Consider the following 26,348-nt stretch of genomic DNA (forward strand, 5'->3'; position numbering starts at 1 on the left):
CCCAACAAATGTAGTTAGTTCTATTTCCCAAAAATATCTGACTGCTCACTCTGAACACTCACCCACATGTAACTAAAAACCCACAATGCAGGATCCCAATCCCATTGCATACATTCTAGCTAGATTCTCAATGAACCTACATCAATAATGGTAGAAATATTAGTTCTAGAACTATTATTACTATAAAAAGCAAATAAACAAAAACACAAAAGTTTTGTGTCTTATTTAGGTGTGTATTTATATCTGTTGAAATCACATCATCTCTGTGTTCTGAATATAATATTTATGCTCTGTTATATATTATATCCATAGATACAATTAGTGAAAGTCAGCATGCCTGCAAGTTCTCAACAGCTGTCATCTGAACAGTCGAATGCGCATCTCATAGAACTGAAAGTGCCGCTGTCTTAATTACAGCACAAAAGGGGTTTAGTTGCAGCAACCAAATGGTACTGGTTTGATAACACAAATCCATCATGTGAAAGACTTGCAAATGATAAATTGCAACGATATTCTAATTTAATTGATTTCAAAGACCTAAATCTTCCACTTAATATCCTCAAATGTGTAAGGGGTGTGCATCTCCATAACTAAGGCCGCTGCAATTCGCATCTCAATGCATAGCCAACGATAGAATCCATTAAAGATGCATATGAAGCAGATACTATTTGCCCCTATTACAATGCAGTGCGATCTGATTTCAATTTGATTCAACACAATGCGATGCAATAGAAAAAAACATTATGCTATGCAAATCAATAGATAATAGAACAGAGTTTGCTTTTATTTATTTGGTTCAGACAGTGCCTTTAGACCTATAATGCATAGCCCTTTCACAAGCCACCCTGTATAGTGCAAAAAAGATCAAATAAAACTGTATATTCTGTATCCAGGAAGATGCAGCTCTACCTCTGCCATCTTAATCTATATTCTATGTGACTCTCAGGACACGCCTCAGTCTCCATAGTGTTTTGACGTCATATTCACGTAGCGGTGATGCTGAGAGAACGTGCTTGAGAAACAATTCAGAGAGCGAAATCAATCTACATATTATATACTGGTCACAAATTATTGGTCACTTTTTAAAGTATAATATAATATATTTTTTTATATATATACCATTGTTTTTTTATGCAGACGTGTTAAAATTGATGCATCGCGATACAATTACCAACTAGTATTAGATGCACACTATTTAAAATCGATGCATTACATCATTCCCTTTTATCCTGCCCTAGTATGTAGATATATTTCTGCTGTATTGTGTAGAATCACTGTCGATGGTGATATTTTGACTTTTTGAAAATTCGTGTTTAAAACCAGAAGCACAATGTTGTAAGCATTATTTGCAGGGGAAAGAGAAGGTGCAAGGGTTGAGTGTGTGCTTTGCAAATTGTCAATGTCAAGGGCAGGGGTCATAACAGAGTAGAACACAACCATAATTAGTAATCAAGGGAACAGGTACAGGGTCAAAACCATGAATCAACCCAAAACTCCAGAGAGTCAAGCTTGGAATTGTACATAAAAAGGAAAGGCAAAAAAATATATACTATATTAGTGCAAAATAATACCGACAAAGTGACCAGAGGAGACAGGACTCGAAACAAAAAACTAAAGCACATGAAGCTGTTGCCATGGAAGCCATAATGTGAAGCATGGTGGGGTGGGAAAGTGACTTCACAGTTTTTATTTTTGGACAATACATTAGGAAACTCCCACAGCTGATTATGTAATATGGGAAGCTTTGCTAATTTAGTGATATCTCATCAGCAGATAAAGTTGTATTAGAGGGAAGAACAATGCTGTTCATTTCTGTTGAAATAGCAGATGTCCTCATGTGTCTAGCAGAAAGAACATTGTGTTAGTTGGCAAGTGTGTAAGTGTAAGTTGTGTAAGTTACCACTGATCAATCTCTGATCACCATTGTTTCCCAGATGTCTACAAAAGCTTTATAATAATATTCTTTAATTGTGAAAGAACAATTTTTTTTTTTTTACTAAATATGTACATTAGTCTATGACATCTGGGGACTTCTAGTAACTTGTCGAGCTAATCATTTCTGAAATGTATTAACACTGGCAATGATGTTCTGGTGAACAAAATATTCTGGTCAACCTTCTTATCAAGTGCATATCACACTTTACACTATTACACACTCACATGAACAAGCACATTCAAATTTCAAATTTTATTTTACCCACAAATGATGCAGTAACCACAAGTTCGTTCACTTATTGTACTTACCTTTAATTAAGGAGAAATAATTCCCACATAGAAACATGAAAGGAAAAGAAACAACTTGCTTGCTACTACTAGATCATCATTGTGATATAAGTTCTTCTGCTGACATCATCTTTGCATGACAGTGATGTGAAGCATATGAAAGAAAGTTGGAGTGTTATATTGTAGTACTTTATTAAACTATTTCTGCTTGAGGGGCGTCAGCTCTTCACTTCACACCAAAAGCTTCAATCCTTTTAGTCCGCTTATAAAAGATGTTTTTGAAGCTACTTATCCTAATGGCTAAATTTAGGGTTGGTGTAGGTGGAATTGCTCCTACATCAACATAAATATCCAACTTCTAGCCAAAGCATACAAATCCAATCACATCGCAGTGAACCTGGGGCGAGACAGAAATACACAAACCTATTTGAGCTCATTTATTGGATTGGCTATAAAAAAAGAAATGCTAATCATGTATTAGATAACTGGCTAACCCATTTACTGCAGGCCATCCGCTTCTCCAATACGATCTGCAGGATGACTGTAACAATACACTTTCTTAACCAAACCACTACTTATATCAATTAATTACTCTATCATTACCTACCTACCTACCTACCTACCTACCTACCTACCTACCTATCTATCTATCTATCTATCTATCTATCTATCTATCTATCTATCTATCTATCTATCTATCTATCTATCTATCTATCTATCCATCCATCCATCCATCCATCCATCCATCCATCCATCCATCCATCCATCCATCCATCCATCCATCCATCCATCCATCCATCCATCCATCCATCCATCCATATAGTATTAGATTAGTTCAGATAAAATTTTGTGCAGGCTACATGTGCAGAGCCAATGAAATTCATTAGTTTGTTTCTGTCTCTGCCTGTCTGTCTGTCTGTCTGTCTATTGCCTGCATAGTATGTCAGCTCAGACATTGTCTAAACATCTATCTATCCATCTATGCATCTTTTTTTTTTCAGGCAAAACATGATCCATCCACCGATCCACCTATCTATTTTTCAGCCTGTACAGAATATCTATTACTATGTGCCTGTCTAAAAGATGTGATTGGGGATCCTGTGCCATTAACATTTTTACCCCTGGCAAGTTTATCATGCACCTGGCACAAGTCTGAATACAGAAAGCTTTCTCCTCTTATCCACCCACATATACGTTAAACTTGTGCAACTGTCTGACTACAGTCTAAAGAGAAGAGAGAACAATTAGCGCAATACACATAGCACAAGCTGAATAAGTAGGAGTTTCTTCAAATTACTATTAAAAAGGGAAAAAGAAAATACTATCTGTACACGACAAGGACAAAAGTAAATAAGAGAATCTTTTCCTGTGCTCACTCTTTTCATTGTGCAGAACACACACACACACACACACACACACACACACACACACACACACACACACACACACACACACACACACACCTCGTTATGTTGGCCTTGAATACTGTGAAGCAAATCTTTCACAGCACCAATTACTGCTGGATTTTAATAGGTATGACTGTGGCAATATGCAGCCACACACAAACACACTCATACTAAAAACAATATATAAATATATATATTGTTCAATTTACAATGGAAAAACCAGCATCATACTGCAAATATATATTCACTATTCATTACACTCCACTGCTTGTGAAGTTTTAGGTAAATATTCGCAGTACCATTAAATTATACTGTCAATGCATGACTTCTGTAACATACAGAAGATAAAACTACATTAAAATCATCATTAACATAAAAATCATTAAATTAAATGCAAAAGTAGGAAATATAGTAGTTGATTTTCCTTAATTATACTACGTTTTGATAAAAAAATCAATTTATATGCCGGATGTAACCTGTGGAATTAGCTCTCTAGTCTGATAATCTGCCAATGGAGCTTGCTTCCTTACATTTTTACTTATTTATTTAATAAATGGTAGGGCACTGAATGTGTTGCAGTGCAACAGAGCCATTACAAATGGGGGCCATCATCAACAAGTGTAGAAAACATGTATAACATTTCATTATGAACATTATGAACAATAGGACTTTTCTCCAAAATGTCCAAAAAAAAAAAAACAAGACAGAAATGTCAAGTAGATTGCTAAGAAACCATGCAGCATTAAAGCAGTTGCAAAAATGATCTGCTAAATACCACCCACTCTCTGCATGTTACATTATGCACATGTCCGGACTAAGAAGGTAATGCTTTTTTCCCCAAAAAAATCTAAACAAAACAACAACAAAAAAAAAAAATCACCTATTTCGCCCCAATCACCACAAACCAGGTGACCAAATAACTTTCTGCACTTTATTCCTAGAAATACGTTTAGTGCAAAAACAGGACAGCTTTTCACTCAAAGAGCATCATACCCATAATGAAACATGGTGGTAGAACTCCTCAAACTATGTGGCTGCTTTTCCTTAGAGAAGACTGGGGCTCTATTCAATATAAAAGGAATCACTTATGGCTTTATATACCAATCTATTTTGGCACAAGTTAGCTGAAGATTAAAACTTTTCACCTTTCTGCACGATAACGAACTAAAACTCAAATCCAAGTCAACAAGGGCACAGCTTCAGAAGATCAACATTTTGAAATGGCTCAGTAAGAGCCCAGATTTAAATCTTATCGAAAACCTATAATGCTCCTGTAATGCACAGGAGATCCCCTTGTAATTTGATAGATCTGAAGATTTTTTTTTTTTGCAAGGAGAAGTGGAATAAAACTGCCAAATGAACATGTGCCAATTAAATAGATTTTTACCCAAAGGACTGTCTGTTGTGTTACAGGCAAGTGTTCAGCCAGGTTATTATAGTTTTTTTTTTCCTTAAAAAAGAAAAAATAAATTAGTTTTTCACATAAATGTTTTGGTCTGTAGATCTCAGCAAAAAGGCAGAAAACTATCTAAAATGACAGAATTTGATTTAAAATATTTATGCACCATAAAATCCTGCTCTTTTTAAAGAGGCAGGAAAACTTTAAATATTCTATGTATCTTAATAATCTCTATATACATTATGTATACTATAAAATGTTTGTTTATGCCCCACCCCAAAAGTCTTTGCTTTAAGTCATTCAGCAGTTTTGTTGTTGTTTTTTCTCTGCTGTTTTTTTTTTTTTTTTTCAGCAGCCTTCCAAATGTCTCTGCTCATATTCCCTCATCATTTCCCAGGTGACTTGCAAAGCACTAAATTGGGTCAATGCAAATTGGACTAAAATAGATAAATTAACAAGCAATTGAAAACTTTTTACTAGAGCCTTCTGAAATGTTTTTTTGATCTCCCTCAAGAAAAGTTAATGTGAAAGGTTAATTTCTTTTCATTCAATATTTTGAGGTACATCCAGCTGCCTATTATGTGCTAGATTTTTATAGATCAGGTGCCAATACTGACTGAAATGGTTTTAGTGGCTTAAAAAAGGGGTCTGAGATCAGATTTTGTAACAGAAATTGGTCATCTTAGATACAAATTAAAGTTTTTTTCCCCCAACTTGACTGGATAATTTCTTCCAGGAGCACCAGGCATCATACCCAGACATCTCTGCCCTGGGTTTTCATTGTTCACAGAAATGCCTCTAAGACAGAGCAGTTCACAGTGTTTTACCATTTTGCTTGCTCTGGCTGCTTATTGATTCTCTGGTCCTGATTTCTTTTGCCTTTATTGACAACAATTACTCTTTTGCCTGCTGAGTTAGGGGTCTGCTCATGGTTCAATAAATTCTTCGTTTTTAACCTACAGTCATATCCACTAAGTTGACAGCTTTACATTGCTTTCAAATATTCTCCTGTCTCAGCTCTTTTCAAGTTTGTTATACTTTAATTACCTGTTATTGTATCATTAATTCACCCGCCAATTTACCAATTAGCATTTCTTCAGCTGAAAAATGGACACAAAGTAAGTCCTTAACGTTGTTATATAAATCCCATTAGATTTGGAAACCATAGAAAAGCTGCAGAACTAAGGTTTGACCTCAGCACTTGTTTTTGGTAGATTAGTAAGCACATTTTGGGGTTATTTCTTGGGGGGTGTAACAAAATCCAGACTCCAGCAGGACCCCAATTATATGCTCAGCTTTGCACACCTTTTTCCCCTGTGAACAGCAGGTGAAAACTAAGGCTTCTAAAACATTAGTGCATAACAGTTCATCTGCCTCAGGAGATGTTCTCACTAGCAAGTAAGTGTTGAATCTGATCTCTGGTAGAATCCAAATATGAGTGAACTACAACTATCAAGCTGAAATACTATTATCATTCCAAGATTGTCTTCGAACTGTCTTTTTAATCCATGGTTTATGTACAGTTGCACAACCCTATAAGCAATAATAAATATTGCTGTGTTATAGAGTTTATATACTGTAGATAGTTTTTACAAAGGCTTATCTTAATGCTGTGAAACAGCTCAGGAAATAGCACAAGAAATCTCACTCGGGAAGCACAGTCAGTAACCATGAGATATAATGTAGACATAACTCAAAGGTATTATTCTCTCTGTGTCTAAAACAACACTTATGTAATGTGTGGGTGCAGGAGTTTGAGGCATAATATATGGGTGGAAACTGGACATAAGTAGAAGTTTATAAGTAGAAGTCGGAAAATTTTAAAGCAAATGTCATGGCTGGGGTCAAGAAAAAAAAAAGATATATATAGAAAGAAAGAAAGAAAGAAAGAAAGAAAGAAAGAAAGAAAGAAAGAAAGAAAGAAAGAAAGAAAGAAAGAAAGAAAGAAAGAAAGAAAGAAAGAAAAAGATAGGCAAAGTTTTTTTTAAGATATTTTGAAATGCTAGGACTTGGATCATGTACATAAATCATTTAAATAAAAATAATAATAAATAATTTATAGAAGCATACACTTTTTTAGGAACTATGCCCTAATCACTATGTAGTGCACTTACAGGATCCAAATGGGTCTGAAAGGTAGAGTAGCAATGATGTACCCTAGTGGCCAAGGGATGTTTCGGATTGATTGGTGCAGCTCATAACTAGAGTGGAGGAAATAAGCAAACATTTCACAAATATGGGTGAATTAAATGTTTCAGAAAAGTCTCATGCTTAGAGTTTGGCCACAGTATTTCCCATAAATTGTTTTTTTATTTTTTATTATTTCATCTAGCTTGCCAAGACCATTCCCAAATTTATTTTATGTGATTCTACATAACTCCTGTTTGTGTTTTGTATATTGTGGTTTGTGTAAGTGCATAATGGCTTAATCAATTCACTTAATATCAATGCTCTTTAACGACTCCCTAGAGCACATGTCTACTAGGATCAGTCAGTAATCCAGCATACGCAATATTAATCAGAGAATAATTTTTAAACCTTTTTAAACAAACAAAATACTATTTTCCATAATCAGTAAGCTAGCAAGCTGAAACTAAAAAGTGACAAATTAGTATTGACTGAAAATATTAAAAGAGTTGAAAAATATATATTTTGATTACCATACTTGGATCATATTAAAAGCAGCAGCTGATGCATACTTATATATAGTGTTGTACAACTTTGTTATTTAAAAATGCAGGAGTTACTAAAGTAATGGTTGGTATAATTCTTGATTTTAGAAAAATGTAGGAAGGGGGTAATGGAAAATTTAGATCCATCTTAACAATGAATTGGATAGTAGTTCTCTGTATTCTTCAAAAAACACATTTTGCAGTTTCGACTTTCTCTCTGAAAATGGTTGTGGCATTCTGGCATGTTCTTGTTTTGGCCCACACACAATGGTTTCTTAGGTTCAAATCCACTTTCCACACTGCCTACATTCTCCCTGTGTCTCATTGTATATCATTGCAGGTAGAGTGACACTAAGGTACGAGAGTCATAAAGCAACTGGATAAAAATCGCTTTTAAGTGTGAAGCAGGGAACAGCTTATAAACAAACTAGAAAAATTGAGCTTTAACAGAAAAAAAAATAGACAAAGGACCAAAGGACAGAAATCAATGACCAAATAAGGAAGTTTTTGGTCAAAAGACTGAATCAGGGTGGAGACGGGACATGACCAGCCTGTTCCCCTTAGGAATTCTCAAGAAGGCTATAGCATTAGGCGGATTATTAAGTGGTGCATTATTTAAAAGTCCTTTTGTACCTTCATGTTTCATTTCTTTCTCTCTCCCGACCTAATTCTCTCATTTCCATTCTCTTTTGTGAAAACAAAGAGACTCTAAGAAAGAGGGGTGGGGGGGGGGGGGGGGGGGGCTAGGCCTAGCCGAGCAAATTGAAACAGGAAAAATCAATCCCTTCTGCTAAACTGCAATTTACAAATGTTAATAAACATTTCCACTAGAGAGAGAAGGACCTGTCGTGGTCACTGACTAATGTGCCCTGAGAGTAAGTGTGTGTGTGTGTGCGCGCGCATGTGTGCGCCCATAGTTAAATGAGCAAAGGTGAATGCATGCTGATTACAAGTGTAATGCAATGCCAAAATCTGTACAATATTTATGTTTGTTTACTATTCTTATTATCTTTATTTAGATTTAAGATCAAAATAGATGTAAACTAAAAAGCTGTTAAAAACCATACTCCTGACCAGGTAATTACAAAGAATTGATGAAAGAATGAACAAATGCTGTAATCTCATCTCAATTTCCTCTGAACCTTTCTGGCAAGCTTTGCCCAGTAGTTTTAGTTTGTGTGTCTGCTTAGAACACATCTTTTTTTTCTAAATGAATTGTGTCTCAGCTGTTTATGGTAGGGACATTCTAATACCTTTCTAATGTTTGGTGTTGTTAAATGAGCAGGAAGCATATTTAAATTTTGTTTGCTGTAAACCATTGTATAAGCTTCCAGAATTGTATTAGTTCAACGATACCGCACTACTTAGTAAATAAATAAATTGTACTAATGATAAGCTGTCACAAAATCACAATAGCAACTCCACGGTTCTGTCACCCTGCCTGTAACAATAGAGAACTCTAATTGAAGAATTGTAATAATGTTCATGTAGATAATATAAAAGGTGTAGGGGGTTTATACTTCTCACATGTACATTACAGTACAGTACATTTCTTTTTGTATATCCAAGTGTTAGAAAGCTGGGGTCAGAGGACAAGGTCAGCCATGACAGGGTATTCCTGGAACACAGAGAATTAAGGTCCAAAAGTGGCACCTTGCCAATATTGGGGCTCGAACCTCCAACCTTCCGATCAGAGCCTTTACCACTGAGCTGCCACTTCCATAAGATCAGTATTTTGCTTTTGATACTTAAATAAAATCTTGTATAAATGTAAAAGCATTACTACACCTTTCACGTCAATCAAATCTAAACAGCATATTTGTATTTTTATTATAGAATTGATATACCTCAACCAGCAGTAAGTACCGAAATGATGTACTTCATCCTTTACAGATGTAAGCTTTTTACAACCCCTAAATGTCTGAGTCAGTTTTAGATAAGAGCCTCACAAAAATGTACTGTTTGCTGACAGATTACAATGTCTTCCTCACCTTTTGCATGCTGTGAAATTAAAATGTTGACTCGATTTAATCAAGTCTTTGAAAATTTTATTTCCCGGGGGGGGGGAATCTTTTTTTTCACAAATATTACGAATTGCAGATTAAATGTCATCTTTAATAACAAAGTTTTAATAGCAATAATTTTAAACACACAAAACATTGTTTGGGGATTAGCTTGCATTAATGTGTGCACTGGAGCAAAGTGGAAGCTGAATTATTCTACCATGATGCAAGTAAGTGCCACCCTTAATACAGAGTGTATCGATAATTAACACAGAAAGAAACTTTTTTTGTCTCCTCCCCTTAAAACCGTATTGTTCTTAATGAGGACTCTAGGGACGAACCCAGAGATTGAGTTCTACTCCGGTCTTCAAACTTAATGATGTTACACTGTCCGCTGTAATTCAGGGAAGCAGGTAACTACACCAACTTTTCCCAGAGGAACCAACAGAAGAGCCACATCAAAAGTGTCATGCTGACATTTTAATCTAACACGGCTTCACACACAAGAAGCATAAGCGATGCTTGATTAGTCAAATCCTTTTAAATCCCAAGGAATCCGATGAAAATCAATCTGTCTTTCTTAAACATTATCTGGAAGCATGCAACAGTTTGAGATCTGAACAGCAAACCTGTGTCTTCAAGTACTCAAGTTAATGTCAGCAGGTCAAACAATTCACCACAGCCATTTGATTGAGACATTTTATTATATAATTTCATTATGATGTGTATAGGGTTTTCAGAAATGTCCATCAGGTATGTAATTCTGTTGTAATTAGACTAACGGACATTGGCAAAAACAAATTCTTGTTGAATCACAAAATTAAAAATCGCATTTTTAGTTATTTGGTGATAGTTATTTTATGCTACTATGTTATTTAGTTTTTACTGTAAAACAGTGTTGGACATGGACATTGTACAAATTAGTAATCCATTAGCAATCTATTTTAACTAACTTGCTAGGTTTTCAAGTATCAAAGAGATGTTTGCTTCTTTTTTAATGAAGCAGGTTGTAATTTTTGTTTGAGTTTGTAAATAACTATTATAATGGCTGAGCACTGAAGTGCTATGGAAAAAAAACTAATAAATTAATTTGATTTATGTACATAACAAATAAAATACTTAAACATGCGTAGCTGCATTGCACCTGTTAGCTGAAAGCAGACAAAATGATGCAATAAGGACAGAGTGTATAATAATGACATCAAATGCAGTTTTTTATTAGATTTATTAAATGAATGTGTTATGTCCATGCAATTTTTGTTCTTTATTGAAACCAGTTCAGCACCATGGACAGCAATGCAAGTCTAGATGTAAATCATGGAAACATGAGAAAACGTACCAAATTCAGGGTGTTATTCGTGAGATGCATTTTTGTCAATCCTATACATGGGCCTCAATAAATATGCAATTGCTTTACATCTAAGGATGTAGAACATAGAATTCAATCAAAGAAAAATAGCTTCATTTTGTATCTGCGACATGACCTACTGCTGCCTAAATGTCGTTTATATGAAGAATTGTACGCAGAAATTAATAGCTCTTTGAAGCTTTTTTTTTTTTTTTGAAGAGAAAATTGACAAAATAATGAGAAATGCCAAATCATAAGAAAATGTCATTTAAATGATTCCCTAGTCAAATATTCATTAAGGTTTTTAAATTTAATATTAATATATTGTATCTATCTCCATTACTAACAAATTTGAAAATGTGTTCCTTCATGCATATCTTATTAACAGACTTAAACCCATATACATGCAATTATTTTATATTCATATATTTTTCATAATTTTTTAATGCATGTCTCTCTTAAATATTTTTTCATTTGTTTCAGTTACACTTTTTGTAGTCTCTTTGAGATTACAACTAGTCATAGTTTATTAAAAAAAGAAATATGATATAGTTTCCTTCCCCTCGCTTTGTTTGTGATGGCCTGTAATACACCGACAACGTGATGATTAACTGTTCACACAATTCGTACAATAGGAGACAATTTAGTGCCCGTTTCTTTGAGATTCCGGGTAAAGCAAAGTAAAATATGCGCTATTTATTTATCATTCAGCTCTGGCGAGGAGCCAACTACTTTTTCGATGAAGATATCTGCCTGACATTGTGTACCACCAGGTCATCACATTACTTCTCCCTGCCAGTCGAAGCTGCACTCTCCCGAGTTCTAGCATAACATCTAACCAATGCGGTGTTTATGCCCTCATTTCGCATACATAAGCTTACAGCATTCACCAGTTCATTGCAAAGTCTTGCCAGTTTTCCAGTTTGCATAAGAATACTTGTTTATAAATCTTAGCCTTAAATGTTTTTAGCCCCTTTGCCCTTTTTTTTTGCTCCACTGAAAGATAATTTTATTTTTCCACCCTTCTCTAATCTACTATTTTGGACTGTGCTAAATCTGAGGCTAAATTACACACAAGTGCACATGCTGCCAAGACATAGTTAAACTTTAAGAGTGTGCAGCTGGAGGATGCTGATTACATCAAGCCTCCTTGACTGATATGAAAACTGATGTGAAAATTTTGGGGGAAAAAGTGTCAAAAAAAAAAAATAGAATTCACACCAGATGCTGGCTACATTGTGTACTAATCCCACTCACTCACACTTTACATTGCAGTAGAGGACTGTCCTGCAGCATGACGATGATCATCTGTTTAGATCATCAGAAAAGCATAGAAGAGCACCCCAGGATATCCAAAAGTGTACAGATACTTGTTTCTTTCTCTACTTGCAAAATAAATATAAACCCCTACAGGACTTGCCTGTTGTCAGTGTGTTTGTGTTCAAGCTAAGCTTTGGGTTTTACAACACATCACAGCATTATATCACCACAGCATCCTCCATATACAGTGAGGAAAATAAGTATTTGAACACCCTGCTATTTTGCAAGTTCTCCCACTTAGAAATCATGGAGGGGTCTGAAATTGTCATCGTAGGTGCATGTCCACTGTGAGAGACATAATCTAAAAAAAAAATCCAGAAATCACAATATATGATTTTTTAACTATTTATTTGTATGATACAGCTGCAAATAAGTATTTGAACACCTGAGAAAGTCAATGTTAATATTTGGTACAGTAGCCTTTGTTTGCAATTACAGAGGTCAAACGTTTCCTGTAGTTTTTCACCAGGTTTGCACACACTGCAGGAGGGATTTTGGCCCACTCCTCCACACAGATCTTCTCTAGATCAGTCAGGTTTCAGGCCTGTCGCTGAGAAACACGGAGTTTGAGCTCCCTCCAAAGATTCTCTATTGGGTTTGGGTCTGGAGACTGGCTAGGCCACGCCAAAACCTTGATATGCTTCTTACAGAGCCACTCCTTGGTTATCCTGGCTGTGTGCTTTGAGTCATTGTCATGTTGGAAGACCCAGCCTCGACCCATCTTCAATGGTTTAACTGTGGGAAGGCGGTTGTTCCCCAAAATCTTGCAATACATTGCCCCGGTCATCCTCTCCTTAATACAGTGCAGTCGCCCTGTCCCATGTGCAAAAAAACACCCCCAAAGCATGATGCTACCACCCCCATGCTTCACAGTAGGGATGGTGTTCTTGGGATGGTACTCATCATTCTACTTCCTCCAAACACGTTTAGTGGAATTATGACCCAAAAGTTCTATTTTGGTCTCATCTGACCACATGACTTTCTCCCATGACCCCTCTGGATCATCCAAATGGTCATTGGCAAACTTAAGACGTGCCTGGACATGTGCTGGTTTAAGCAGGGGAACCTTCCGTGCCATGCATGATTTTAAACCATGACGTCTTAGTGTATTACCAACAGTAACCTTGGAAACGGTGGTCCCAGCTCTTTTCAGGTCATTGACCAGCTCCTCCCGTAATGGAAATGGCAGTGGTGAACACGTATTTTAAGAAGAAGGAGGATCATAGGGTGACGTATAAGAGTGGAGGAAGGTGCACACAGGTGGATTATCTTCTGTGTAGGAGATGCAACCTGAAGGAGATTGGAGACTGTAAGGTGTTGGCGGGGGACAGTGTAGCTAGACAGCATCGGATGGTGGTCTGTAGGATGGTTTTGGAGGCGAAGAAGAAGAGGAGGAAAGTAAGGTTTGAAAGAAGAATAAGATGGTGGAAACTGAAGGAGGAAGAGTGTAGTGTGAGGTTCAGGGAAGAGGTCAGACAGGGGCTTGGTGGTGGTGAAGAGGTGCCGGATGATTGGGCAACTACTGCAGGAGTGATGAGGGAGGCAGCTAGAAAAGTACTTGGTGTGACATCTGGAAATAGAAAGCAAGACAAGGAGACGTGGTGGTGGAATGAGGAAGTGCAGGAGAGCATTAGGGGAAAGAGATTGGCAAAACAGAAGTGGGATCGACAGAGTGATGAGAAGAGTAGGCAGGAGTACAAGGAGATGCGGCAGCAGGTTAAAAGGGATGTGGCGAAAGCCAAGGAAAAGGCAAATGAGGAGCTGTATAAGAGGTTGGACACTAAGGAAGGAGAAAAGGATTTATACCGATTGGTCAGGCAGAGGGACCGAGCTGGGAAGGATGTACTGCAAGTTAGAGCAATAAAGGATGGAGAGGGAAATGTGTTGACTAGTGAGGAGAGTGTGTTGAGAAGATGGAGGGAGTATTTTGAGCAGCTGATGAATGAGGAAAATCAGAGAGAGAGAAGGTTGGAGGATGTGGAGTTGGTGAAGCAGGATGTAGATAGGATTAGTAAGGAGGAAGTGAGAGCAGCGATTAAGAGGATGAAGAATGGAAAGTCGGTTGGACCAGATGACATACCGGTAGAAGCGTTTAGATGTTTAGGAGAGATGGCAGTGGAGTTTTTAACCAGATTGTTTAACAGGATTCTGGAAGGGGAGAGGATGCCTGAGGAATGGAGAAGGAGTGTGCTGGTACCGATCTTTAAACATAAGGGAGATGTGCAGACCTGCAGTAACTACAGGGGAATTAAGTTGATCAGTCACACCATGAAGTTATGGGAAAGAGTAGTCGAAGCCAGGCTGAGAGAAGAGGTGACCATCTGTGAGCAACAGTATGGTTTCATGCCGAGGAAGAGCACCACAGATGCCTTATTTGCTTTGAGGATGTTGATGGAGAAGTATAGAGAAGGACAGAAGGAGCTGCATTGTGTATTTGTGGATTTAGAGAAAGCGTACGACAGGGTGCCGAGAGAGGAGTTGTGGTATTGTATGAGGAAGTCAGGTGTGTCAGAGAAGTATGTGAGGGTGGTGCAGGACATGTATGAGGACAGTGTGACGGCAGTAAAGTGTGCAGTAGGTACGACAGACTGGTTCAGGGTGAAGGTTGGACTGCATCAAGGATCGGCCCTGAGCCCTTTCCTGTTTGCAGTGGTGATGGACAGGTTGACGGACGAGGTCAGACAGGAGTCTCCCTGGACTATGATGTTTGCAGATGATATTGTGATTTGTGGTGAGAGTAGAGAGCAGGTTGAGAAGAGCCTGGAGAGGTGGAGATATGCGCTGGAGAGAAGGGGAATGAAAGTCAGTAGGAGTAAGACAGAGTACATGTGTGTGAATGAGAGGGAGGGCAGTGGAGTGATGCGGTTGCAGGGAGAAGAGGTGGAGAAGGTGGAGGAGTTCAGGTACCTGGGGTCAACAGTGCAAAGTAATGGAGAGTGTGTTTTGGGAAGTAAAGAAAAGAGTGCAGGCAGGGTGGAGTGGGTGGAGAAGAGTGACAGGAGTGATTTGTGATAGAAGAGTATCTGCAAGAATGAAAGGGAAAGTTTATAGGACTGTGGTGAGACCTGCGATGTTGTATGGATTAGAGACAGTGGCATTGAGTAAAAAACAGGAGGTGGAGCTGGAGGTAGCAGAGCTGAAGATGTTGAGGTTTTCGTTGGGAGTGACGAGGATGGACAAGATTAGAAATGAGTTTATTAGAGGGACAGCACATGTAGGATGTTTTGGTGACAAGGTGAGGGAGGCGAGATTGAGATGGTTTGGACATGTGCAGAGGAGGGACATGAATTATATTGGTAGAAAAATGCTGAAGATGGAGCCACCAGGTAGGAGGAAAAGAGGAAGGCCAAGGAGGAGGTTCATGGATGTGGTGAGGGAAGACATGCAGGTAGTTGGTGTAAAAGAGGCAGATATAGAGGACAGGGTGGTATGGAGACGGATGATCTGCTGTGGCGACCCCTAATGGGAGCAGCCGAAAGAAGAAGAAGAAGAAGAAGAAGACCAGCTCCTCCCGTGTAGTTCTGGGCTGATTTCTCACCTTCCTTAGGATCATTGAGACCCCACGAGGTAAGATCTTGCATGGAGCCCCAGTCCGAGGAAGATTGACAGTCATGTTTAGCTTCTTCCATTTTCTAATGATTGCTCCAACAGTGGACCTTTTTTCACCAAGCTGCTTGGCAATTTCCCCGTAGCCCTTTCCAGCCTTGTGGAGGTGTACAATTTTGTCTCTAGTGTCTTTGGACAGCTCTTTGGTCTTGGCCATGTTAGTAGTTGGATTCTTACTGATTGTATGGGGTGGACAGGTGTCTTTATGCAGCTAACGACCTCAAACAGGTGCATCTAATTTAGGATAATAAATGTAGTGGAGGTGGACATTTTAAAGGCAGACTAACAGGTCATTGAGGGTCAGAATTGTAGCTGATAGACAGGTGTTCAAATACTTATTTGCAGCTGTATCATACAAATAAATAGTTTAAAAATCATATATTATGATTTCTGGATTTTTTTTTTTAGATTATGTCTCTTACAGTGGACATGCACCTACGATGACAATTTCAGACCCCTCCATGATTTCTAAGTGGGAGAACTTGCAAAATAGCAGGGTGTTCAAATACTTATTTTCCTCACTGTATTTCCACAACACTTTCCAAAAGTTATTTATTTTACACACACTGTAAAGCCTATTTAATAATGTTTGACGTATGCAAAGGGCTTTTCTTATTTGTATGTTTAATTTGCATACCTTGATACAAAGGTCACTATGTCATATCTACATTAGATGCATATACTTAACCAAAATAAAAATAAATATTAATCTCAGAAATCAATAACAGCAAAGAGTAGTAATCATTGTTTGTATAAGGCTGTATGTTTGTGTGCATTACCTTTTTATTTCGCATAGCTTTTTGGAAATCAGGTGTGTAGTTGTGCATTGTTCTGAAGTACGTGCTAAAAGTTTGTTCAGAAAGCAAGTGTGCTGTTCAACATGGTTTCTAAGTGTGTGATAAACTTCTTTTTGGAAAAAGTGTGATTGTACAATTCTGTCATGATGGCATGAAGATCATGGCAGCCACTACAGCCAAAAGAAAACATTATCATGCATGATCAATGTCACTGTGGAAACAAAATCTAAATATCCAGCCACCATGTACTGATATATAGAGTAAGAATTAAAAGATACAGTATAATATTTGGAGGTTTACTGTCACCTAGCAGTTTATGTGGGGGTTTGCAATCTCCTGTAATTTATAAATAGACTCACACTTCATTCGAAAAAATATTCAGAATGTCTTCAGTTTTTCCAATTTCTTATGTTGAAATTCATTATAGATCATATTAAAGAAACATAAAATATTACATATTATAACTATATAACGAAGTTCATGAGAATTTCAGTTTTACAGTATATATCTGGGTTACTGATCGGAAGGTTGGGGGTTCAAGCCCCGGTATCGCCAAGCTGCCACTCTTGGGCCCTTGAGCAAGGCTCTTAACACCCTGTGCTCCAGGCCACCGTATCATGGCCCTGTGCTCTGACCTTATCTTCTGAGCAAACTGGGATATGCGAAGCAAGAATTTAACTGTTCTGCAATGTATATGACAAAGGCTATTCTGGCTATTCTTATTCTATATACCATGTGTTAAACTGAAAATTCTTCATGCTAAATTGAAAGCATTAGGTTCATGGTAATGCATTAGAACAGGCTTCCCCAAAACCAAGTTTACTGGCTTAAAACAATGTTTAAAACACTCGAAATTGCCCATAAACTCTCCAACTGTGGCCAAATTAAAACGCCCAGCAAGAAGTAGATTCTTTCCAAGTCAATGCGATTAACAATTTTCCATATTCATAGATGCAATCTATCAACCCAGGAACTTTTAATTGCTAATGCAGCTGAGTGTTTAATGGTTTCAGAAAGATATTATGAAAAAAAACGTTAGAGTTGATTTATTTTTTTAAAGTAAAAAAGAATGAGAACAGAGATGCTAAATGATGAGTAAAATGAGATGTTTGTATTGATGCGATGTACCAATTTTATTTGTATGCGAGAATGATTTGTAAGCATCCTGCTCTTTGGAATTCATTCCACAAACCCCTTTTTTCTATTCATACTGCATTGGCTTCCAGTAAAATACCACACAAAAAAAAGCATTGAATGCACTTACTGAGTGAACTTTTAGTCTATTTTGATCAGCCATGCATGTTTTTCCAGGACTGCCTGATTCATCCTAATGCTCTACTCTAAGTGCTTTCTGCTCTTGTGACTCATTTTCTTACCATAAATATTTGCATTTTGCAAAAACAGTTTATACCCAAGACTTACTCTTGCTTCACTGAATAATTAAACTGGCATCCTAAAGATTTGTACCTGAAAATGGCTGCTGTAGTCAGAAAGACTATTTTGTGCTCATCCCAGTATTCTTATACACAATATAGAACATCCTTTCAACACCCTAATCTTCGGCTTTACTCTTCTCTACCTGTATTCAATAAAGATCATCCAAAAGATGGGTTCCTAAATGTTCTACTTGTTCCTGTTTGTTTCTGTGCTTGCAAAAAATATACATTCTCTATGCAAAGTCTACTTACGACTGTGTTTAAAGTATTCATATACAGGACATATTTGTTTTTGGGTTTTTTTCGTGTGTGCGCTTTAAATATTACATGGAAAAGTTCTGAACTTTCCTTGAGTTTAACAAATGTAAATCTGAGTCAAGCAAGAAAAGTATCATACAGAATGTACTGTAAATCCTTGATAAGTTCATATCTTGGCCCTTGGGATCCATCCAACATGGAACAGTGCCTTTCTGTTTCTGCATGTCCTGCGTAAGCACTGAGCTGCATGACTGAAATTGCTTTGAGACATAAAAAAAAACATCTGTCTGTGCCAGGGGAAGCAACAAAAAAAAAAAAAAACATGAAGTTAGAGAAAGGAATGGACAGACAGAGAGAGGATATCAATAAGAGAAAGAGAAAGTGAGAGAAAGATAGATGAAAGTGTGAGATGAGTGAAATCGGTGTATTTTCTTCTCAAAGATTGTTGCTGGATTCACACTTTATTCTGTTTCAAAGGAGGAAAGGAGGAGCGGTAGAATAACTGTGACAATAAATAGAAGTGAAGAACTCAAGGCAATTAAACTTTCTGAAGGCCAAGAACATCTTACACTCCAAAATGTTGCAAAAACAATATCCTCTGTGAGTGTGCACTTATAAACAAATTCCAGCAGGAGGGAGGGAGGGAGGGAGGGAAGGAAGGAAGGAAGGAAGGAAGGAAGGAAGGAAGGAAGGAAGGAAGGAAGGATGGATGGATGGATGGATGGATGGATGGATGGATGGATGGATGGATGGATGGATGGATGGATGGATGGATGGATGGATGGATGGATGGATGGATGGATAGATAGATAGATAGATAGATAGATAGATAGATAGATAGATAGATAGATAGATAGATAGATAGATAGATAGATAGATAGATAGATAGATAGATAGATAGATTTTTAATTGTTACTGAAATGCCCTACAGGTTTATGAATAAATTTTTAATAATGGTCTGACCCAAGATCTTGATAAACTGAAAACAAGATGAAACCGATCAAAAATGATCTAAAAATGGCTGCCTTCTATGACACAGAACAACTTTCTAATAATTATTACAAATATTTATTAAAGAACACATAATTCTGTTTATCCATTTAAAGTTATGTTGTGGAATATGCAAAACTGAAAAACAAGTTACTCTTTAGTCAACTTCTTGTCATCAGTTATGTTTATGTTTTAACTTTCTTTGCCTTACTCTAGTGCTTTCTCAGACTCTATCTGTCTTTTACCCTCAAAGCTAGTGTGAGAAAGAAAAACAGATGTCAACAGAAAAAAATAAAACTGCAGATAATTTTTAGCAGTACAAATAGAAAAGCTGCCAAATGGCTGTCAGTGTTTCATTTTCAGCAAATAGTACATATTAGAACTTGCTAATGAGCTGTTATTTAATAGGATGAGACCTGTATTTGTGCACTATTTCTCAGTGGAACTTTGTGTAGTATGTCTCCCTATATCTCTATCTCTTTCAATGACTGTCAGTGGTAATAATACTTCTGTCATTGCCTCCTTACACCAAACTCCACCCTGACATCAATCACCATAACGGACAGCCATCCGGCTCTCCATTCTTCCTATGTCTCTCCTCACTCTCACCCATTTGCTTAACCCTGCTGTTGTGGAGGCAACAGGGTCAAGCTCAGAGTTAGACTCGAGTTAGACGCCAAGTCAGCAGAGATATGACCAACATGCTGCAGAAGCTTTTATTGAAAGCGACAAGTGAAGCAGAAGAGCAACCGAGCACAGAGATCAAGTAGTTAGCAGTGACTCTGTGGCAGTACTGGGATTTAAACTCGCAGTATTACATTAGCTAACACATTATTTGTTTTTTTTGCTGTCAGGGGCTTAATCTGTCATTTCTGCTCTTACAGCAGCTTCATCATCTACTGCTGCTTAAAAAAGATCCCTAGCCAGCTTACAGATGAAAAGCCATCAGAATTTTTCCCATGATTGGTTACTTTACAACCTAAACCAGTATTTCAGTTTTAAGGCAACTTTGTATATACTGCCAAAGTGAACACAACAGCAGATTTTTATGTGTCAGTCACCTTCACTGTGCCCTTTAACAAGTCTTATATTACAAAAAGGGGTTTTCATCCGGAGACTGCGAATTTGAATCCCGACAATGCCAATGCCATCCGCAGCCCAGGAGTCGAACAAAGCAAAATTGAGTTGGAGGTGTACCCTACTCTTTCCCCCCCCCCCCCCCCCCCATCAGTTAAAGTGAAACCAGCCAATTGTGTGTGTGTGTGTGTGTGTGTGTGTGTGTGTGTGTGTGTGTGTGTGTGTGTGTGTACTTTATAGAGAAGTTCCTGTATAGAGAAGTCCTGTAATGCTTTGAAAACTGATCTCAGACTTCACCCGAGCTAGGATGCCAGTCTATCATAGGGCGTTGTGTTGTGTTTTTGTGTTTGATTCTTTGTTCGTTTACAGACATCATGGTGTAGCTGGTAGCATTACCACTTAGCAACTTTAGGGTGCCTGGTTGGGTTAAGATCCATGTAGAGTTTTTGTACATTTTTTCCCCAATGTCAGTGCAGATTTCCTCCAGGCTCACTGGTTTCCTCCAACTGTGCAAAAACATGCCAGGAGGTGAACTGGCTACTAAATTGCCTTTAGGTGTGAATAAGTGTTTGAATGTGTGTGTTTGTGTGTGTGTGTGTGTGCAGGTGAGTGTGTGAATGTTTGTGCATGCATGGTGTCCTGAAATGCACTTGCATCGTGTTCAGTGTATCCCTGCCTTATATTCGCTCCTGGGAAAGGTTTTGGATGCTAAAAGAGATAAAGCTATTACTGCCTATAAATGATTCAACATGTTGGGGAATGTATGCTAATATATAATACCATTACAAAAGTAATTACAATCGAGTTTCCATGGTGATTACTCTAGTGTCATTAAGTTAAATTAATTGCATGATTACACTATTATAATGCTACATAGCTGTTAGAATTCAGTATAGTTAAATTGCTCTTCCCAATTGTGACCTGCTTTATAACTGATATAATCCTACTAACACACGTTTCTAGATTACCCTTCAAAGCATGGCCAATGCAACTAATAAAAATAATTACTCCTCTCCTTTTACCTCCTCCAACGACATTTCTCATCGTGCCTTTCCATCCATCTAACTTGCTTTTCTCTCCATAAGTCTGTCCTCTTTTCACCCTTCCTGTTCTCCTGCCAAGGCTTTCACTCAGAATGCAGAGGAACAGCTTTACAGCGTCTTTCATTTTTCTGTTTACCCTTCAAGTTTATTTTTTAGTTAACCAAACCCACACACCCCTCCACCACCCACCAATGCACACACAAACATCCCCCCCCCCTCTCTCTCTCTCTCTCTCTCTCTCTCTCTCAATAACTGGCAAAAGGAGAAATTAGTGTGGTCATGTAAATGCAGGGCTGAAGGATTATCACATAGAGAATATTAATACAATTCGCCTGAAAACCGACTAATCCTTGCTAACCAAATCAGGCTTTGGGATAACTTGGTCTTGGGTAAAAAAAATAAATAAAAAGCATAGGCTCATACACATACACATTTTCTTTCTCTCCTACTTTTTAATGAAATGAACAGCCAAAAGCAATCTCTGCCTGCAGCGTATATATATGAGAGTGACAGCACTTTTCCTCCTGTTGCTACTGAAGTAAAAGCTCATGCTGAATGCTAATCGCAGCGAAGACAGATACAGTCCTTTAGTGTCCTTACCAAGACCACAAGGAAAAAAACTGAAAACACTTATCACACTCCAAAGAGCTCAAATCAGAATTCTGCAAATTAAACTCAAGGTGTCAAGCAAACCCTGGAGTATCCAGAGAATAAAAACTGCAAAATTAAATTCTGAATCAGGCTTTAATACGTTGTGTAATCATCAACAAATAAATGGGCTTTAGTCATGCACCGGATGTCACCACTGTTTTACTTTAAATATATAGTGTTTTCCTAATCATGATCTAGAGAAATTGAGGCCAGGAAGAGAAAATGTGGGTTGCTGATATGAGACATTAATATTCATACACACGCAGTCACACACACGCTGTCAGAATGAATTAGTAATGTTCAGGGCCAGCGCATTCCAACACTGCATTATGAAGTATTGACATGCTTCATAATGATGATGATGAGCATGATGATGTAAGGAGAAATGCTGTTTTTGATCTTTTTTTTCCCCCTATATACGCTGAAATATGTAGTCCTAAGGGGTTAAAAATGTGTGGTTTTTATGCATTCCAAAAACCCTGAATGAAGAAACACTGAATTCATTTGGGAATTTAATGTTTACGTACTGTAGCTGCCTAGTGAGTTTAGCAGGTCAGTCTGACACCAGTCATGGCCATACATTTACATACAGCTATAGCAAGCTGCTATAAATGGGCTAGAATGGCTAAGACCTCCTCATTATTCAGTGAAACCTACTTATAGAATAGACTTGTGTTTTTGCATCTCCTTTTTTGCTGTTTCAGGAACTAAGAACAGCAGCAACACCAAAGTTTAAAGTAAAAATACATGGAAAGTCAGGATGTAGAGGATAGTGCTGATTTTTTCTTTTTTTTTTCTTTCTAGTTTAAACTGTAGAATCATGCAACCTATTACCAATATTTTTATCAAATCCTTCAACTGAGAAAGCACACCAGGAAGATAGGCTTGGATGTAGTAAACATATTGAATAGATATTACTTTTTAAAATACCTTTGGAGGAGAAACAAAAGTAAACAGTCAAAAGCAATATGGTCCAATTAATGTACTAAGCACAAGCCCAGCTTTTTCTGCATTTGGACAGCTTAACTGCATTTTTTCTTAACTGCAGAAACACCTGCCTTTAACAGTTATGACAATTACTACTGTCTTTGAACAAAACATGTACGTATAAAAGTATTTTGCCTACAAAAAAAAAAACCTTGAAGAAAACCTTAACCAGTTCATAATATGCAGTTATACTGTGTATTAGGGCTTATTTTAGCAGTCTTTCAATAGCAACCATCACTAAACACCTTTTAAACCATTTTTAGCTAAAAAGGTCCATGTTGTAAATGTAATTAAAGCTGTAAAAACACCTTTGCCTACACTACCACTTTCTATCAAAAACCCTTTGTACATTTGCTGACATTTCAACTCCTGACTAGTCATGCGTCTCCTATTAAAGCCTGATACTGTATTTCAATTATTAAACTTTCCTCAGCATTTGGAGCTGAATACAAATCTACATTATTAAACAATTATGAGGGGAAATAGATTTGGATGAACATCCTTTGCCAATATGGTAACATGCAGTTTTATCTTTAAATTGGACCAAAATAAGGTTTCTTAGCAGACTGCCTGCCATATGTTGTCTGAACAAGTAGTGAGCAAACACTACCCACAATGCAGTATACCTTAAGACGCGTTAAGAAATCTCTACAGACTATAAAAAAAACAGACTCTACAGACCGCAGAAGGAGTTGGTGGTGAGGAGAATACCAGTTGGCACAATCTGCCAAAGTTTAAAAAAGAAAAAGTAGAAGTTGAAAAAGTTGATAGAAAGTAATAATTTTAGTGTAGGTTTGTAGAGGCACACATGCTCAATTACTGCAGCTTTATTAACACTAAAGATGTGAGTCACTTATCCTTTACTAAATTTACCAGTTACACTAGTGACTCGAAAATGAGAAATTCAGAAGCCCATTTGTGTGTGTTAATCACCAGTCTTTCTAACCAATATGCAATTATTTGTAGAAGTCTAACCCAAATCTGTATAGCTATATACTGCGTATTGAAGTGTGGAAAATATTGTGCAAATCTGCTATAAAATCTTTTAAAATCACCTGTTACTGTTGTCCTTTTTCTGCCACCACAACAGCACTGCCATGTCAAGGCATGGACTTCACTGATCTTTGTAGGTCTGCTGTGGTAGCTGGCACTACAATATTAGTCCTGTAAGTTGCAAGGTTGGAGCTCCATGGATTGGACATTCCACAGATGTATAAAAATTGAGATCTGGAGGCCAAGTTAACACCTGAAACCATTTCTTTAACATTTTTTGCAGTGTGGCAAGAAAGGGTTATCCTGCTGAATGAGACCACTGCCATAAGAGAATAGTGCTAGCCTGAAGGGGCGTACTTGGTCAGAAACAACGTTTAGGGTAGTGGTATTGTCAAAGTGACAGCAAAGAGGCCAGCAGAACATTGGCCAGGGAATCACACTGCCTCAGACATTTGGTACAGTTTTGCCATTTGGTAGTAAAGAGCTAAGGGCGGGGAAGGTGGTAGCTTAGTGGTTAAGGCAAGGTTGGGAGTTGAAATTCCAGTCACACCAAGCTAGCACTCCTGGGCCCCCGAGTAAGGCCCTTAACACCATAGATGCTCAACTGTATGTAAGTCACTCTGGATAATTGCATATGCCATAAATGTAAATGTAAGGGTCAATTGTTCAAGGGTCCAGGAGTGGCAGCTTGGTGGTGCTGGGATTTGAACTTGTGGGATTGAATTTCCATTCCAGAGTCCATTGCTTCACCACTGAACTACCACCACCCATCGCTTCTCCAGGCAAACACTAGGACACTAATCTCTAGAAGGCTGCAGTTTTTGCACGATGCATGAGCACTCTGACTGGTCTGCTGCTGCCATACACCATATACAACGAACTGTAATGTGTGTTCTGACACCATTTTATTAGAGACAGTATTACCTTTTTAGCAATTTGCACAAATGTTAGCCTTCACTTCCCACATGCATCACTAAGTCTTGGGTGCCCATGACCCTGTCACCAGTTTACCGTTCTTTCTTGGACCACTTACAGTAGATTCTAACCACTGCAGTATGGGAACAGCCTACAAGGCCCCACTGACCCAGTCATCATGAAATTACACTGTGTGGTCCGATCCTTTTTCTCATCCATCCATCCTGCTTCCAAAACATTCCAACCCACGTGCTTTCAAACAACTTTTTCATATATTTTCTCGTCATTTGGTGCTTAATATATCCCACCCCTTTAGACATGCAATTGTAACAAGATAAATCAGTGTTTTTACTTTAACTGTCAGCAGTTTAAAATGTTCAAGCTGATCAGTGTATACTGCTCTGTTTGTCTCAATCCTTCTGTGAGTCTGAAACTGTTCTGAAACTGTAACATGCCTCATGATATTTACCATTTCCTGTGCATTTTGGATTACTCATTTGTCTACTCACTTTTGGACCGTTTGTTATCTGTAGTGTTTCCAACAAAGCTGCTAATTTTGCAATATAATTTCAGTGTTCATATGATTTTCAATAATATCAGCCTATATTCTTGTGAATATGGATAGTGACAATAAAAGTATATCACCTCAATATAACCTGCAGTATGCCTCATCAATCATGGTAATCACTTTGACAGTGACACAGGTAATGAGGAAAATAAAAATGATGGCCGGAACAAAGGTTAAACAACTCAAACTGACTTAGTAATTAGCAAAAGAGTCATTAATGCAAAGCCGAAGAGTCTAATATGACGCTACTGCTGTAGCTTTAACTGTCATTATGTGTGTGTTTAAGTTTCAGTGTACAGTGAGATGAAGAGAAAGTGATGGATAGAGAAAAATGTGTTAGCCAGTTCACTGGAGTCAAGATTGAATGATGAGGATGACTGAAAAGTGAAACAAGGGAGGAGAAGGGACAAAAAACAAAACAAAAAAAAAAACTAAAGAAAGAGTGACATCTTTTCATCACAGAGCAGAGAGAAAGAGGGAGAGATATTAAGAGAGGAGGTGGGAAGTGGGTTTCCTTGGAGTATCATCTGGCAAGAGATAGCAGATAAATCAACAACAAATCAGAGAGAGTGACAAGGACAAAGTGAGTGAGAGAGGGTGAGAGAGAGGAGAGAGAGAGAAAGAGAGAGAGAGAGAGAGAGAGAGAGAGAGAGAGA

At 37.7% G+C, this 26,348-nt stretch overlaps 1 protein-coding gene and 1 long non-coding RNA gene across 2 annotated transcripts in view; both read right to left on the minus strand.

The window, feature by feature from the left end:
* The window catches only part of spock1 (SPARC (osteonectin), cwcv and kazal like domains proteoglycan 1), a 233,811-nt gene that overhangs the window by 164,476 nt on the left and 42,987 nt on the right, over positions 1-26,348 (minus strand). The gene's annotated exons all lie outside the window — the stretch shown is intronic.
* LOC310729209 overlaps positions 17,820-26,348 on the minus strand; it is an 8,626-nt gene continuing 97 nt past the window's right edge. Inside the window, exons 1-3 of the long non-coding RNA XR_014534505.1 lie at positions 23,471-26,348; positions 19,998-23,407; positions 17,820-18,970 (exon numbers count right to left, since the gene is read on the minus strand). The exon at positions 23,471-26,348 is cut by the window's right edge and continues 97 nt beyond it. This is a non-coding gene — a long non-coding RNA (uncharacterized lncRNA). The remainder of the gene's footprint in view (positions 18,971-19,997; positions 23,408-23,470) is intronic.

This window comes from Silurus aristotelis, assembly GCF_946808225.1.
Source record: "Silurus aristotelis genome assembly, chromosome: 7".
Lineage (NCBI taxonomy): Eukaryota > Metazoa > Chordata > Actinopteri > Siluriformes > Siluridae > Silurus > Silurus aristotelis.